The 15,918-nt window shown below is 48.6% G+C and overlaps 1 long non-coding RNA gene across 1 annotated transcript; it reads left to right on the forward strand.

Moving 5' to 3' along the window:
• The first annotated feature begins 527 nt into the window (after positions 1–527).
• On the forward strand, positions 528–11,856 carry LOC109294649. Its single transcript, XR_002096595.1, has 3 exons — positions 528–539; positions 1,139–1,144; positions 11,623–11,856. It is a non-coding gene; the product is annotated as an uncharacterized LOC109294649 (long non-coding RNA).
• Positions 11,857–15,918: the final 4,062 nt, after the last annotated feature.

The raw sequence follows: 15,918 nt of genomic DNA on the forward strand, positions 1-15,918 counted from the left end.
CCTTGCAATTACATCTCAGATCCTGGCTCCTGGAAGGCAGCAGACCTCTTGAGCAAAGGGGTCTGGATGACATATGTCACCTTCTGTTCCTTGCAGTAAGGAGTCTCCCACAACAATCACCCTACGCTACTTCAGTGGTGGTGGCTAGTCCTGTCTTGTCTTTGGTGTGTTGAACATGGATGCCTCTTCCGTTGATGGTGTGAGGGCTGCACAGCTGTTGTGTACAGCTATTGGTGGAGCAGCTGAGGCACATCATGGCCTTGGGCCTGATGTGCCCAATCTGCACTCTCCATCATTAGGGGCATCTCACTGAAACTTGCTCTTCTTTCTGAACTCCGTGTCATATTTTTTCTAGGTGCAGTGTCTGGCAGTAAGCATTGATGTCCTCCTCATGCTTCCTTGTCTGCTCACGTCCTCCTGGAGCTTTCTCACCTGGCCCTCCAGATAGGGTGACCATTCATTTAGTTTTAGAGAGGACAGTCTGGTTTTCTTGTCCTTTGTCCCCTGTCCTCTACTGATATGAATCCTGATGCCTTTATGTCCTCTATTTTTCACCTCTTGGCATCCCCCACCTGCTGCTGCCAACATTGCCTTGGCTGCCTGCAGGAGCTCACTGACGCCACACCCCCATCACCCACACCTCTGCCGCTGCCAGCTGTGGGACCTTGCCATGCCCCCCCCTCCCCCCCCCAGCCTTGGGAGGTACATAGCATTCATGGTGGTGGGGACAGTTGCACTAAATGCAACTGTCCTCTATTCTTGCGGTACTTCAGTGGCCACCCTACCTCCAGAGTCTCCACCAGTGAGCACATCCCACAAGTGGGAGTGCCTGTACAGCAGGTCCCAGCCTCCAGCAGGTGTGCCAGGCAGCTCTTACAGCCTGGAGTCAAGGGCTCAATTTGCATGGAGGCTGGGACAATGGACCTGATCTGGGTAGAGGCTCTAGAGGTACCAGGAGTGGGAGATCCAACCAGCTCAGGAAGTCTCAGGGTGTGGTGCATACCCATCACCATGTTCCTGGGTGAGCCCTGTTTGCGTGGCTCCTTAAGTGCTTATTTGAATAAGAGTCCAGGTGGGTATGATTACCCCATGTGGCCTTCTCCAGCAGCTGCTGCTGTTGTTGTGGCCTGGCAGACAGGCTCAGGTAGCTGCCTAAAGGGGGTCTTCTGGCTTCCTGGCTACAAGAGCAGTCAGCTTTCTGGCATCTCGATCAGTTGAGGGGGATTCTCTGGGTCCCCTGGTGTCTCCCTGGAGTGGGAGTGTGTGGAAGGGCATCTTTGGTGCCTGCCACTTTAAGACCAGCAAACAGGCAGCAGCCAAGTGCCTGATGAGGGCAGCCAATTTTGCCCAGGGATATAAACTGGGCTGCAGTTTGCTGCAAGAAGGAAACATCAGGCTGAGAGGCTGCTGCAGCCAGAGTCAGGAAGTAAGGGTAGGGGCTATAGGGAGGAGGTGACCCCTTGTCCTGGGTAAGATATAAAACTGCATCCTGCCAAGGGAAGGGTGGTCTGGTGAGGCTCCTACTGGCATGGGAGCCCCCAGGAAATGCCAGGCCAGTTACTTCCCTGGTGAAAGGCAGGTTGGGGAGCCTTAAGAACCCCAACCCCACTTCCCTGGTGGTGTTCTAGTGAGCAAGGGGAGCCCAGGGCTCAGTTACAGAGCCGTGAGGCAGAGCTCAGGCTGGAGGGGGGACCTAGGGCTGCACGCAGGTGGCAGAGGAAAGCCTGGGAGCACAAGTCAGACCCTGTGTGAGAGGGGCAATGAGTAGAAAGACCCTGTGTGAGACAGGTGATGAGTAGAGTGGTCCATGAGTGTGAGCAAGTGAGGAGGCCCAGTGCAGGCATAGTGGCCGGTGAGGGACTAGGAGCAAAATAGGCCTACAGTTGTACAATCACTCAGTCAACGCTCAAGTGAGAGTAGCGAGAGAGACCCAAAAGACTGCACCGGCGCCAACCAAGGTGAGGAGACCTAAACCCAAAGCCAGGTGAGGCTGAGAAGGATGAATGTGGCCCCTGAGAGAGGGCAGTATGAAAGAGGCTGGGTGACAGCCAGTGAAGTGAGTGGGACCCTGGTGAGAGAGGGGTGGCATGTGAGTGGCCTTCTGGGGCTGTAGAAAAGAGCTACAACTGTGTGCCCAGTTTGCTACAGCCATAGGCTGGAGAAATAACAGCAGAATAACATCTACAAGGCATGGGACCCATGAAGGGGAGGTCGGAGCCATCAATGTGATGCTGCAGCTAGTAAAGCGAGCAAAACACTGGCTTGTATCCATAGATGCTTCTCAAGCAAATCCTGGGATGTCATTCTCCCACTGTACTCAGCCTTGGTGAGGCCACAGCTGGAGTGCTGCATCCAGTTCTGGCCTCCACAGTTCAAAAAGGATGTGGAGAAGCTTGAGAGAGTCCAGAGGAGAGCCATGCTCATGATCAGAGGTCAGGAAAACAGACCTTATGATGAGAGGCTGAGAGCTATGGGACTCTTCAGCCTAGAAAAGTGCAGGCTCAGGGGTGATCTGGTGGCTAGCTATAAGTTTATAAGGGTTGCTCACCAAGATCTGGGGGAACATCTGTTCACCAGAGTGCCCCAAGAGATGACGAGGTCGAACAGTCACAAACTCCTCCATAACTGTTTCAGGCTGGACATAAGGAAGAACTTCTTTACTGTCTGAGCCCCCAAGGTCTGGGATAGACTGCCGCTGGAGGTGGTTCAAGCACCTACTTTGAATGGCTTCAAGACACATTTGGATGCTTATCTTGCTGGGATCCTATGACCCCTGCTGACTTCCTGGCCCTGGGGCAGGGGGCTGGCCACAAAGATCTTCCAAGGTCCCTTCCAGCCCTAATGTCTATGAAATCTATGGAGCGGGTTTTAGGTCCTTGTCAACAGGGTACGTAATGGGTAGCCTCCAGCCTTTGTAATAACTCTCATATTTTTCCATCAAGGAGTGGCAGGAGAGCAAAGCAGGTGGTTACCCCAGGAGAAGGGCAGCCAGTGAAGATGTGACGAGGAGGCCACCCTGTTACAGGGGAGCTGATCCCTTGACCCCTTTACCAGGGTTCCAGTGCCAGAGGTCTACCTCATGGTGAGGGGGCCCTGGCTGCCCAGTGGTGCAACAGGCATGGGGTGTACTGTGCACCTCTGCCAGGGGATAAGTTGGAGGCAAGAGCTTGCTGGTGGTCCTTCCGCACACCCTCCTGTGCAAATTCCCATGCTAACTCCATGCGCCAGAGCAGAGTATGCCTGTTTGCACAGCTCCCTAGGGGGCTGGGCTGGGCTAAGTAGAAGCTGGTGTGACCACTCCACCCCCTTGGCTCCTCTTAGCTGCATCCCACTCCTAAGTAGGGCCCTCCCACCATGGGCCCGCTTACCTAGCAGCTCTGTAATGGAGGGGAGATTGGAGTCTGCCAGAAGGGTCTGCTGGGCTCTTCGGCTTCAGCTCTCAGGGATGTGATGGGCTTGCACCTGTGCATCTCCTCCAGAGAGCTGTCCCAACTCTGCAAAATTTGAATAACAAAAGCCAGTGTGATGTCCTCTATGCTTTAGATCAGCAGGGGCCAATATTTTTGGTAGGAATGCCATAAATTAGCCTTGCACCCTCCCTAAGTGCCACTTGGATACCTCCCTCTGTTCTATCTGCTGCTCTGCTGTCTGCCCCCTGCCCTATCTGTTGTAATGCCTGTCCCCACACAGAAGCTATCTCTACCACTAGTTGGCCACCTCTGCTTTAGATAGTTTCTCTAGGTTTACAGTCCATGCTACGGCACACTAGCTACTAGCACACTGAGATATGGGTATAAATAATTAAACCTACATAAAAACTGAGATGGTATATAAACAAAGAACTCCTTGCTTTTCTCTTACACTTACAGAAATCATGATGAGAATGCTGTACAGCAATGTTCTGCCTATCCAGTACCTCACAGACATTACTGTATTTAACCTCCCAGCATTCTTTGATGGTCAGTATTACTATTCCCAGTTTATGTGTGTAGAAACAGAGTCACAGAGAGGTTAAGTCATGGACTGTGTGGTACAGACAGAAGCAGAATGCAGATTTCCATAACACCCTTTTGGCTGTTTCACTGCTGCTACCTAGCATAGCTCAGTGCTTTGGAAGTGGTTGCTCAAATATGTTCTTTTTCCTGCAGCCTCTGAAACCCTTTGTTTATTCATAGGGAGATGCTGAGCTTAAATGTTTTTTAAGTGAAAAAAATTACAGAAATTGGCTGTTTGCCCTCATCCCCAGCAGGAATATTTCCCAATCTGCTGCTTTTTTCTGTTTCAATTTTTAACACAGTTCATACATCACAGAATGATTCTTGTAAAGCAGCATTTCCTTTTGGCCTATGGAAGTAGCACAGGGCATCTTAACAAATCTAATTCTATGTTCTGCACAGCCACCAAGTCCTTAAGTTTCATCAGGATCTCTGAGCTCCCCTCATGCACACTCTCAAGTAACTGTTCAATTTATACCTGGGTGCAAAGATTTAGATGAAGACAGATCCATTATCATATCACTTCAGCAGCTGAGAACTGCTACTGGGGGAATTTATTTTGCAGCAAACAAATCCCATGAAGATTTGCATGAAAAATAAAGGCTTAACCCTCAGTTTGCTGCTGCCTCTCATTGATCTTCAGCTTACCTTCCAGGGGAGGGGGAGTAGTGATACCTATGTTCAGTATGAACGTACACTGACTGAGAACTAACAAAAATGAACTTTGTGGGGCAATAGGCAATCTTACCAGATCCTTTGTCCAGGTATCGCTCTCATTCATTCACTAGCTCCCTAACTGAAGGACCATCTCCCAGTTACCAGCTTTCTTAGTCTCCTTAGAGTTTGTTTTTGGAGACCATGCCCACCTCAGCATAGAGATGCTGTGTTTGAGGGGGTTTTATGGAGTCATGGCATAACTGGAAAGAGTTGCAGGGTGAACTGTTATTGGAGGGAGGTTGAATGCTTGTTAAGTGCTAGTTAGGGTGCAGCCAGCATTTCTTGTAAGAAAAAAGATGAAAGAAACCCCACCCACCTCCAGGTGCAAGCAGGCAATCTGCAAAACATCTCCAGGCATGGACCTCCCAGGGCCTTTAGTCTTTAGCAAATCTTTAAAGACTTTAGCAAGTCCTTAATGCATTATAATGCATTTCATATGCATGGTCACTGAGGGAGGTGGGGGGTTGGGGTTAATGCCTGCTGCCACAGCTCCAAAACAGCTGCTGCTTTGTTTCTGAGTGTTTTTCTTTGCAGGATATACTGTTATGGGAGGTGTGATGCAAAAATTATTTTCTTTTCAATGCTTTCTTTGCAATGCAATGTTTTCTTTACAATAGGTATTGGCATGTCCTCATCAGATGAGTCTCTGCTAAGGAGGGAGTTACTAATCAGCCACAGTCAGGGTTTCAAAAACCACTGCTCCCTATAGAGAAGCCAGAAGTGGCTATCCCCGGACATACATTGAGGTGCATAGAAGGGAGGCCAACCAATCTGAAATACAGGCCCTGACCAGCTTTCTGTCCAGCCTGGGAAGCTACTGCACTCCCACCCCTGGCCAGCTGCAAACCTGTCCCCCGCTCCCAAGTCCATGCCCTGAAATCAAGCAAGAGGAAGTACAAATCAGAATTTTTTGTTCCTCATATTTATTTTTTCACAATAAATTGAATTGCAATCAATTTGATTGAGAAATCACAATGAAGCTAAAACAATATACACATTTTTGTTTTACACAACAATGCCATTGGTAATGTTGGTAATACATTTTTTTTACAGTACAGTCATTGCCAGAAAACACAATACAATAGGATAAACCACCAATTCACAATATGCTCCCAAGGTCCCTTGAGTAATCCCTTGATATGATATGGATGGATGGAGGGCTGCATGGTGGAAGAGGGAGGGAGGCAGGCAGCCAGCCAGCCAGCCTGGTTACTGGCCCTTCCTGGTTACTGGCCATGTCCCAGCAGTGCTTTATTTTTGGTTTATATGGCATGCATAGCCAATGGGGGGTCGGTGGGGTGGTTTTTGGAGAGCTGATGACCACACAACTTTTATGGAGTCATGGCATTACTGGAAAGTTGCAGGGTGGACTGTTATCAGATGGAGGGAAGTCAAATGCTTGGCCAGAGCTAGTGTGCAGCCAGCATTTCTTGCAAGAAAGAAGACTAAACAAATCCACCACCCACCCCCAGTGGCAAGCATAGACCTCCCAGGGCCTTTAGCCTTTAGCAACTCTATAAAGACTTTAGCAATGCATTAAAATGTTCTCCACCAGAACCTGGTTGGTTGGCTGGGTGGGTGGGGAAGAGGGACGGATGGAGGCAGGCATCCTGCACCCCTTCCTGTTTACTGAACAAGTCCCAGCAGGAAGACAGCTGGGTTCAAGGCGGGGCAGTCATGGTCCCCTAGGGGTCCCCTCAGGTGGAGATGTATGGCCTCCTGGCCCAACTCAGCTGGCTGGCCACAAAACTTAAGTAGAGAAGAAGGAGTCCCCTAAGGCAGAGGGGGGGAGGGCAGAGGATTTCTACTTTCTGTTATCCTTATTTATTTAAGCTACATTCTGTTATTTAAACCACTTTCTGTTATCCTTATTTATTTAAAATCTTCCTTCCTTCCACAAGTCAGAGAAGAAACTCAAGGAGACAGAAGCCTCAAAGAGACAGTGTGGTGGGTGAGTGTCAGAAAACATGTTCCTCAGTCTGAATTTGCTGGGACATGACCAGTAACCGGGCAGAGGGAAAAAAGACTATGAAACGGGCCTGCAGAATTTGTGCAACTTGAGCTGATGCTCAGACCAAAGTCAGTGAAGAAAGCTCAGCTTCCTTTGTGGCCAGCAATGATTCCAAAGTTACAAGGGTGCAATGGAGAGGTGTAAGACAAAGGTGGGCAAGTGGGGCGAAGAGCCCACAGGCCTGGGCCTACTAACCAGACCCTGGGAGGGAATTTGCTGGAGGTCTTGGCCAGCAAGCAAGAAGAAAGCCTCCATCTTTGTGGCTAGCAACAACCCTCTAACTACAATTCCAGAATACGCTCAGTAGCAAACAGTGCCAGCAACCAGAAGGAGGGCTAGAATAATATGAAATGGATCTGCAGAACTTGCACAACTCTTACCATACTCAAGCTGATGCTCGGGCCAAAGCCTGCAAAGAAAGCCTCCACAATTCAAGTAGGACACAGAAGAGAAGCCTCAGCAGTACTTGTGGCCATACAAAATGGACCTGCAGAACTTGTGCAACAATTCAAGTAGACAGAAGAGAAGCCCTAGCAGTAGTTGTGGCCATAAACAATTCAAATATTAAAGTGTGTAACAGCAATTCATAATTTGTAATAATTCTTAATAATGCATGTATATACTTTAGTACACATTCATTACAGATTTCTTTACATTCTTATTTACAGCAACAGTTGCTTGATAGTAGGCTAGTGAGGAGACTGTCACTCAATGAACTTGAGTCCCTTCAATGATGCACTTTACACTGCATAGTGTCCTATTGAAAATAACCTCAGCTGCATTTGTGGCCTGGCAAGCAACCAAGGAGGAGGGCGAAAAGAAAGCCTTGCCCTCCTCCTGGCGTGGAATCAGGCTCAGAATTCGGTACTTTTCCACAAGCCAGAAGGCCCAGCCACGGAAATAGAGAGACCTAGGGAGGAGCTTGAACCAGGAGGTAGGCATTCTCCCCCTTCCCGCCATGGGGAAAGAGGCAGGATGGGTACATAATCACCTACCTTATGCTCACTATCTGCTTTCTCATCATAAGGAATTGAACTATAACTATAAATCTATATAACGTAAGTCTATATAAAATAAGTATATATCCTATATTGGCTATATATATATGGTGGAGGCCCAGGATGTGTGTGATGTATGCCCAGGATGTGTGTGATGTGTGCTGCAAGAGGCAGCTGGAGTGGGGGAGAGGGGGGTGATAAGGCAGATTTACCTGCTTAGAAATGCTGTGATAAGGAATTGAACCGTTATACTTATTATTGACCATTAATAAATCATCATTAATATTACTATTCCTACAAACTCTTATTAATATATTACTATTGGAATTAATAGTATTATTGACTCCTATTATCAGTATTACCTGTGATTACATTATAAGTCTATATAAGTCTATAGGATGAAAGGCAACTATAATTATAATGCATAATAGTTCAGTTGTTGAGAGAATCCTGAAGGAAGTGTTGTCATCCTCTTCATTTTTTCTTTCTTCCTTTCTCTTTCTGCTTCTTGTCATGCCAACAGGGATCGATCAGCCAGCAGCTGGCAGTGGGATGGGATCTAAAAACCAGAGGGAGGGAGAATAGAAAAAGTATCAGAATTTGTATTGGTGCCTCTTGTGCACCTCATGTACCTTCCTTCATGCCCATAAAATTCCACCAGCCCCATTCACAGTAAATTTGAACTAAACAATGCATCCCTCACAACCAGAGATGGACTCTATCAGAGTGCAGGGCAGTGACATACTGACGGTGGCAGGCAGGGTGGCCACCCCAGGCATGGACGCAAATGGGGCACCATTGGCAGGTGCAAAGGACCACTCCGGGCTGCTCGCCCTCCCTCCTCCCCCGCCACTGCTGAAAGCGCCGCAGAAGGCGGCTTGTCTGGGGCACATGGGAGCGAGGGCAGTGGCACCCTGGGCTTGTCTCCTGTGCCCCGGAGACCCATGGTATGCCACTGGTGCAGGGTCTTGGGCAAATTAGCCTCCCCTCTCTCCCCCTGCACTGTACCGATCCCACGTGCCATGGTGGTGGTGGCAGGGGAGGGGAGTTGGCAAGCGTCTGGATGTGAGGCTGGCAGCAGCACTGAATCACCCCGACTGCTCCGCCCATCTCTGCAGGGCCCCCACAGCACTGAGTCTGGGGTGGTCACTTGTATTCATGCCCCCCTAGGGATGACCCTGCCACCCTCAGGGCATGGTTGCCCCGCCCAGCCCCAGCATCCCGGCACTTTAAGAAAAAAAAAGCCTCACCAGCTTTTGCAGTGGTCATTGGACCTTCTAGGGGCTCATTGCAGAGCCTCCCATGCAGTGGGGGGCAGTGGGGATCAACCCCCACCTGGCAAGAGCCAATGAGTGCAGGACTTTTTTTTTTAAGAACTGGGAGCTGGGGCCAGGCAGGGCAGGCATGTGGGGGAGGGGGGCTGGGAGAGTAGGCAGAGGACGGGGGCTCATGGCAGAGCCCCCCAAGCAGCATGGGGCAGTGGGGGGCAACAGGGATTGCCCCCCCCCACCTGGCAGCAGTCAGTGAGTATTGGGTTTTTTTTTTAAAGAGCTGGGTCACGGGTTGGGTGGGGCAGCCATTAGGTTCAGAGGTGCTCAGGGGGGCTGGGGGAGCAGGCATGGGATGGGACCTGGTGGGGATCCCCCCATGGTCCCTTCCTTCAACCCCCCCTGCCCCCTACTTATCAGCACAGAGTCTGGGTCCAGCTCCCTGTGGCGGTGAGTGGGGACTACCCAAATCTCTGAAATTCTCTGAATTTTTTCCGAATCGATTCAGAGAGCTTTGAATCAACAGACCTTTTTACTGGTCTCTCAATTTGATTCAGATTTGGAGGTTTGGTCACCAAATCAGGCTGAATCGCCTCCAAGTTGAAGCAGCACCCAAAGCTTTGCACAGCCCTACAGGAAATCATGAGGTTTTATTGTTTGCAACACACTATTTTAGTTACTTGTGCTTCTTTGCCTTCACCCAACCATGACCCTGAATCACCCCTGTCTCCCTGAAATGCATTGGTGCCCTCCTGGCCCTGCTGGCAGTAATACGGCCCTCCTGTGACCCCACTGAGTTAGGGGGAACAGGCTGGGCCATAATTCTCTGTCTGAGTTTTTCCTGCACAGAGGCAAGTTGAGTGGACTGACTTTTCTCTTTCGGATATGGTACCCATTTATTTAAAAAGTACTTCTGCATACTCTGAAAGACATCACTGAAAGTGTCCTGTGACCTGTAATTCAACATGGGACTTGTTGACCACATCTCTGAAATTCCTCATGGTGTCTCACACTTCCTTGAGGATGGCATCATCCTTACAGAGACTCATGGAGTTCCTCCTGTCAGGCATCTGTGCATTCCACTCTGGCTACTGAGGACTCTGCCAAAACCTTGAGCTCAGTTTTGTGGTACCATCTCTGCTTGCTGCAAAAACCTCTGCAGCGCTCTGCTGTAGTGTGAGTGGGGCGCAGTTCCAGCTGGCCATGGGTCATGGTGACTGATAACGAAAAAAGCAATGGTTGTCTTCCCCCCAAGAGGAGGAAAGTACACACTCCCATCCTCACCATGCAGTGCACAAAATGCTGGCAGGCACAGAAACAGACCCTGCAACAGTGGGGCACCACTCGTACTGCCCAAAACGTACAAGTACTTGCTTTGGAAACAGGTCCATGGTTGCCACTGTTCGTGCTAGCTGCAAAAAATTAATTAAAGCAAATTAGTTTGGCATCTGTTACATTGTAAGCTATCCAACCCATCATGCACCACCACCAAAAGAACATGGTGATCCACCTACAGCAACACATGAATTTCTCCCTTTCTCCCCCGGCCCCCCAAACCCAACCAACAGAAACCCAAGAGTTGCCTGTCAGTGGCAAGAGACACATTGCAAAATACTTACCAGGTCCAGCATGCTTTTGGGTCTCGGTAACAGTAGATGAGGTATCGGCCGTATGGGTTTCTTTCTGACCCTCCACCTACTCTGCTTCATTATTTGTGCTAGTGATGAAGAAATTCAGACAGGATCAGTGTTTGGCTATCAGAAGCACTTTATTTTGTGAGGCCATGGGAGAAAAAGCAAGGGGCAGCTAATTCTCAACGACAGCAAAGCACAGACCCCTTTATATATTAGTAAGCTACGTACAGGTCAACCTGCCCCATAACATACTCTTGGCAGTCTGACAGCAACTCATCCTGTTGTTTGCTGAACCAAGCACGGTTTTCTCAAGCTGTCTCCTGATAAGATTATCCTGAAGCCTGCCTTGTTGTTGCTACTCGGCCTTCACCCACATCCCCCATCCTGTCCTGACACATATACACTTCTCCCAGTACTTTTCCATTCCTCATCACTAGTCTGTGGAATGGGGCTAAGTGGCACTAAGTGTATGGTGACCAACAGTTCTTCCTGCCACTCATGGTCATCAGGGAGTGGTCTCCATACATCTGAGACATGCTGCTCATGGTTTCACCCTCAGGAGGAGCTGCCACCACCTCCTCCTGCCCAGCTCTGGTGCTGAAAGTCTCCATACCTGGGTTGTCGCCCCCATCCTTGGAGAGAATGATGGACAGTTTGTCATAGAACGGAGCAATGGTGTGACCTGCCCCAGAACTAGAGTTCACAGCTTTGGCTCTGTAAAACGCTGATCTCAGGGACTTGATCTTGTACCGGACCTGGATCCAGTCACAATTGTGCCCTCATGCCTGTATGCCTTTTGCGATCTCAACATAAACAGGCTTATTTCTCCTATTTTCAAGCCTGTCTATGATCCTTTGCTCCGACCAAATGTCGATTAAGTCCTCCAGTTTTTCCCGGTGGTTCCACAGGCATTGGGGCTTCGGCTGCATACTTCTGGCCTTGGCTTTCTGAGACATGGTGAAGCAGTTCATGGTCAACAGCACAAGTGATTTGTGGCAGGCTGTGCTTGCATGAGAGTCTGGGAAAATTCCAAGGATTGTGAAGTCATTACCTGTAAGTGTCAAAACACCCAAAGGTGATGAAGCACACCAACAAAGACCTGGTGATGGGGTAAATAAGGCCATTGTACTTTGGAATGGCTGCTCAATGGCCCAGAATGTTGCAAAAATTGATACTCACCTGCCTGCTTGTGCAAAATAATTTTATTACAGAAGCACAGCCTGTTATTCCTAAAGTGGCAAAAGTTTTTAGTTGCCTACATTACTAGGAGAGCAAACATTTTTTGTTTGCAAGCTTGTTTACATCAGAACACCAGTGGCTGCTAAGCTCAGGATGAAAGGATGTGAGGATGTGCAAAGCCCCAGTGCCCCAGGGTGAAGTGTTGAAAAAGCAGCTACACCAAGCTCCAGACCACACAACACCCCATGGTCACCACTCTGTATAGATACATAAGAAGTATGCCAGGGTAGCACAGTTCAGATCCCTTCTCTTGCTCAAAATGCAGTCAGATCTTTAAGAGCCACTTATGGTCAGGTTCTCAGTTTTATCTGGGAGAAAATAACTCCACCAGCCAGTAGTTTAATTAAAATGGGGTGGCTGGGGCAACTGGGTCTCAATTTGAGGGCATGGGGTGAAAAAAAATAAAGCTGCTGCCACAGCTGCAGCTGCAGCCAGTCGCTTACACTGGTGGCACAGTGGCATCTGGAAATCACTGCTCCCCCCATGTGTCCTGCTGCCCCATATGCCCAACTGCCTTGTTTTGCTTTTGCCACCAGCAGAACTCCCCTTAACACTGCATAGCTCAGGATTAACTCAAAGAAATGAATGGCATCTCATGTGGCACTGACAGGCCCCCATGTCCATGGCTCACAAGATGTGCTGAGGATTTCAAAAGGTGACAGACAGGCCAGGAGCATGCCTACTCTACAGCAAACTGTTCAGCAATGCCAAGGTGACACATGCTAAAAAAAAAAGGAAGGCCCTTTTTTCCCCTCCAGTATTTGTCAGAGATTGATGGCCTCTGCAGGATGCTGCTGCAGCTGCTCACTGAGATTCCAGGTTAGGCTTTTATTAACCCCTGGGAAGAATGATGCTGTGAACACAGAGGAACAAGGCTGGAATGGAGTCAAAGCCCTGTTCTCTTTCAGGCAAGAAAAGAAATCTGTCTGTTCTCCTCTAGTATCATCACGGGAGTTTAATTTCCTAAATGCATTCAAAAGATAGGGTCTCCTGTACATTCTGCTACTAGCTTGACCATCAAGCTTTGCAAACCCTGAGGACACCTGTTCTGAGCATGCTCACTGGGGCCTGCCCCCCCCCCCCCCCAAAAAAAAAAAAAAAAAAAAAAAGAAGCTAGAAACAGTAAATGTTCTGAGGAACATGTTGACTGTTTGGGACTTTACAAGGGCTGCCTGTTTGGGATCCTTCATATTCCAGGGAAACTACAGCATAAATAATACATCAACACTCCTCCCAGAGAATGCTTTGAGTCCTTCAGACTATGAATATCCAGTCTCATGATCTTCCTTTCCTTCCTGTGCTCACCATGCCCTCCAAGGCCTCAGAGAACAGCAACAGTTCTCTGGTTGAAGGACTGGAAGGAGCTTCTTGAAGATGCTACCATATTTGAGTCAGCAAGAGGAGACATGGAACCTTAGGTCTATAGACTGAAAATACTGCTTGTGTACTTGAGGTATGGTTGAGGTATTAGAGGCCACTGCACCATCCAGAGGATCCAGATAACAACTAGCACAAGTAGGCTACCCATTGCATTGCTTATGTAGAGCTAGATGCAGTGAGAGACAGGTGCATATTACACTACAGCCTGTAATATCCATAGCAGGCAGAAAGAGTCCTCTGCCTCCGCAACCAGAGTGCCTGATTCTTCTCTCACTCCTGCCGACGTACGGCCACCCAAACCAATAGGGTTCTTCCTGCAAGATGGCGCTGATGAACCACAGCACCACAGGCCGTAGATGGCTAATAAGACAGCACAACTGTCAGCTGAATCCCTGAAGTAATAGCACCCCTCAGGGGATCCCAGAATGCTGTGTAGACCAGAAGTGACCATGCCTTCCAGCCCTGGGCCAACAGGAGCCACGGGAAGTGTGAGTCACTACTGGCAGCTCTATTGCCTGAATCTGTTCCTCTCCACCACCCATGTATCACCCTTGTTTGCCTTTTTTCACCCCAGTCCCTCTTTCTCATCCTGCCCAAGCTGCTACTAGAACCTCTCTGGTCTGTCTTCCTGCCTACTCCCTGCCTGGGCCATCCCCTGCAGCCACCACCTCTCTGGACTTTAGGACCAAGCAGCATACAGTAACGTAATTCACCATCATGACACTTTCATGATGACTTGGGTGCACACCTTGTTTTTGGCAAAGCTGAATTGCATTTTTTAACGGTAAAACAAGATTATCCATTAGAGAAGCTCCCCAATGTATTGTGTTGTAGCAGCAACACAGCACACAGCCATGTAATGCTGGCTACCTAAGTGAATTGATATGCTAGTATCAGTCCAGTTCCCAGTGTGACATCCTTTAAACCATCTTCTCAGTGCTTTGCTTCCTTGTTGGCATTCTGAGCTCTGACTGCATGGTGCTGCGTGTTCGGGTTTGCACGACATGCCATACATATTTGCATGAGCAGCACTTTTGAGTGAGTTAAGCCTCATGTGTCATTCCCTGCAGATTTCAGTAGGGGGAGTCAAATACCAGTTTACCCCCTGTAATGTCTTTCCTAATGTATTACAGCAGGAGGTGCATGTAATCCACCCCGCCTTCCCAGTCCTCTCTGGGCAGACTCTCACTGGGCAGTCCTGACTCTCACTGGGAGTCTCCCCTGGGCATAGTTGTGGTCACCCCATTTGCCAACAGAGTTCAAATGGTTGTTTCCTCTCCTCAGTCAAAAGAAGAAAGGTGTTTTCCTAGATATCTCTGCATGGTGATTACTGACAAAGCTTGATAATTTGATGGTGACTCTTGATCCACATTATTCTCTCTAGTTCCAATGGGCTCTACTATTCTTCAGTTCTTCCCCTACGTTGCTCTACAGTCTTGCTGTGTTCTGTAACATTTATGCTTCCTCCCCAGAAGTGGCTGGTTTTTTTACACTGGAAGAGAAGCATCTTCTACATATGAAGAGACAGGTCCTGAGCAGGTGGAAACTGGAAAAGCTCTAGGGACTTGAGCTGTGCAGCTTCGTACCAGCTGAGGGTCTAGTCCAAAGGCTCTGAAGCACTTTCAGTTCTTGGGGGATACTCAGCAGCCATTCACTTGGTGGAGTTTAGAGTTAATTTGTGGTGCTGAGAAAAAGATCCTCAAATCATGTGATAGAAAGCTTCATCTGGTTCTACAGACTTTGGGCCTTGAAACTTTTTTGCCTGCTTTGCTGGGGGGCTGGGTGGCCTGGGGCTTCAGCTGTTTTGTCACCTTCCAGTGGAACCGATTCTCTCCAGATGAATAAGAGAAGCCTGTGTCTTCACCAACCCACCATTTGGCAAGGTTTCTGCTGCTTGCATTAATTAACAGAGCAAGTTGGTGACTACAGCAGGTTTGTTTGATTGCCTTATTTAAACAGGATTGCAGTAATCGTTTTGTGTACATGTAATCAGAGAGTTTCCTGATGCTCCCTTGTATCCTCTGCATCCTCACAAATATTAGAAAGGTGTCTCCTGGCACATGAGGTGAATTCAGGGCTTTCAGGTGTGGGCACCCACAGTAAGTGAGAGCCATTAAACCTCAATAGTGCATGATAATCTTGGCACTTGATATGGTCAGAGCAATGTATAAATTCTATTTATCTTCCCAGCATCTGAACTGTCTTCCTGAAGCCAATATTTAACAGGTACATTATCTTAATTTAAACATTATCTAACCCAGAACAATAAGCCTATTGGAAACTTCAGTCTTCCATGAAACAAGAACACCCTTTGAGGGGGATAGAGATAGAGCACTGCACCCCCATAAGGGTGGAGAAATATCCTCATGGTAGATGGGAGAGAGACAGGCCTTGATGAGACCATCCGTTCTGTCCATCACAGAAGATTCAGGTTCCTCCTCCTGTCTTCACTCCTCTGCAGTGTAGAGTTTTCCCACCCCATCTGTCTGAATGCAGCTCAGTACAACAATGCAGAGAAGTGCCACCATCTAACTGCTGCTCAGTAGTATATATACAATGAATTGGTGGCTCCCAGGGGGTATCACAACACCACCATTATCATAATTGACTGGCTCTCTTGCATCCATACTGGCCTCTATCTTCTTTTCTATTCCATCCAAGAAGAGCATAGACCAA

The sequence above is a fragment of the Gavialis gangeticus genome, unplaced genomic scaffold (assembly GCF_001723915.1).
Source record: "Gavialis gangeticus isolate Ggan-Ray unplaced genomic scaffold, GavGan_comp1, whole genome shotgun sequence".
Lineage (NCBI taxonomy): Eukaryota > Metazoa > Chordata > Crocodylia > Gavialidae > Gavialis > Gavialis gangeticus.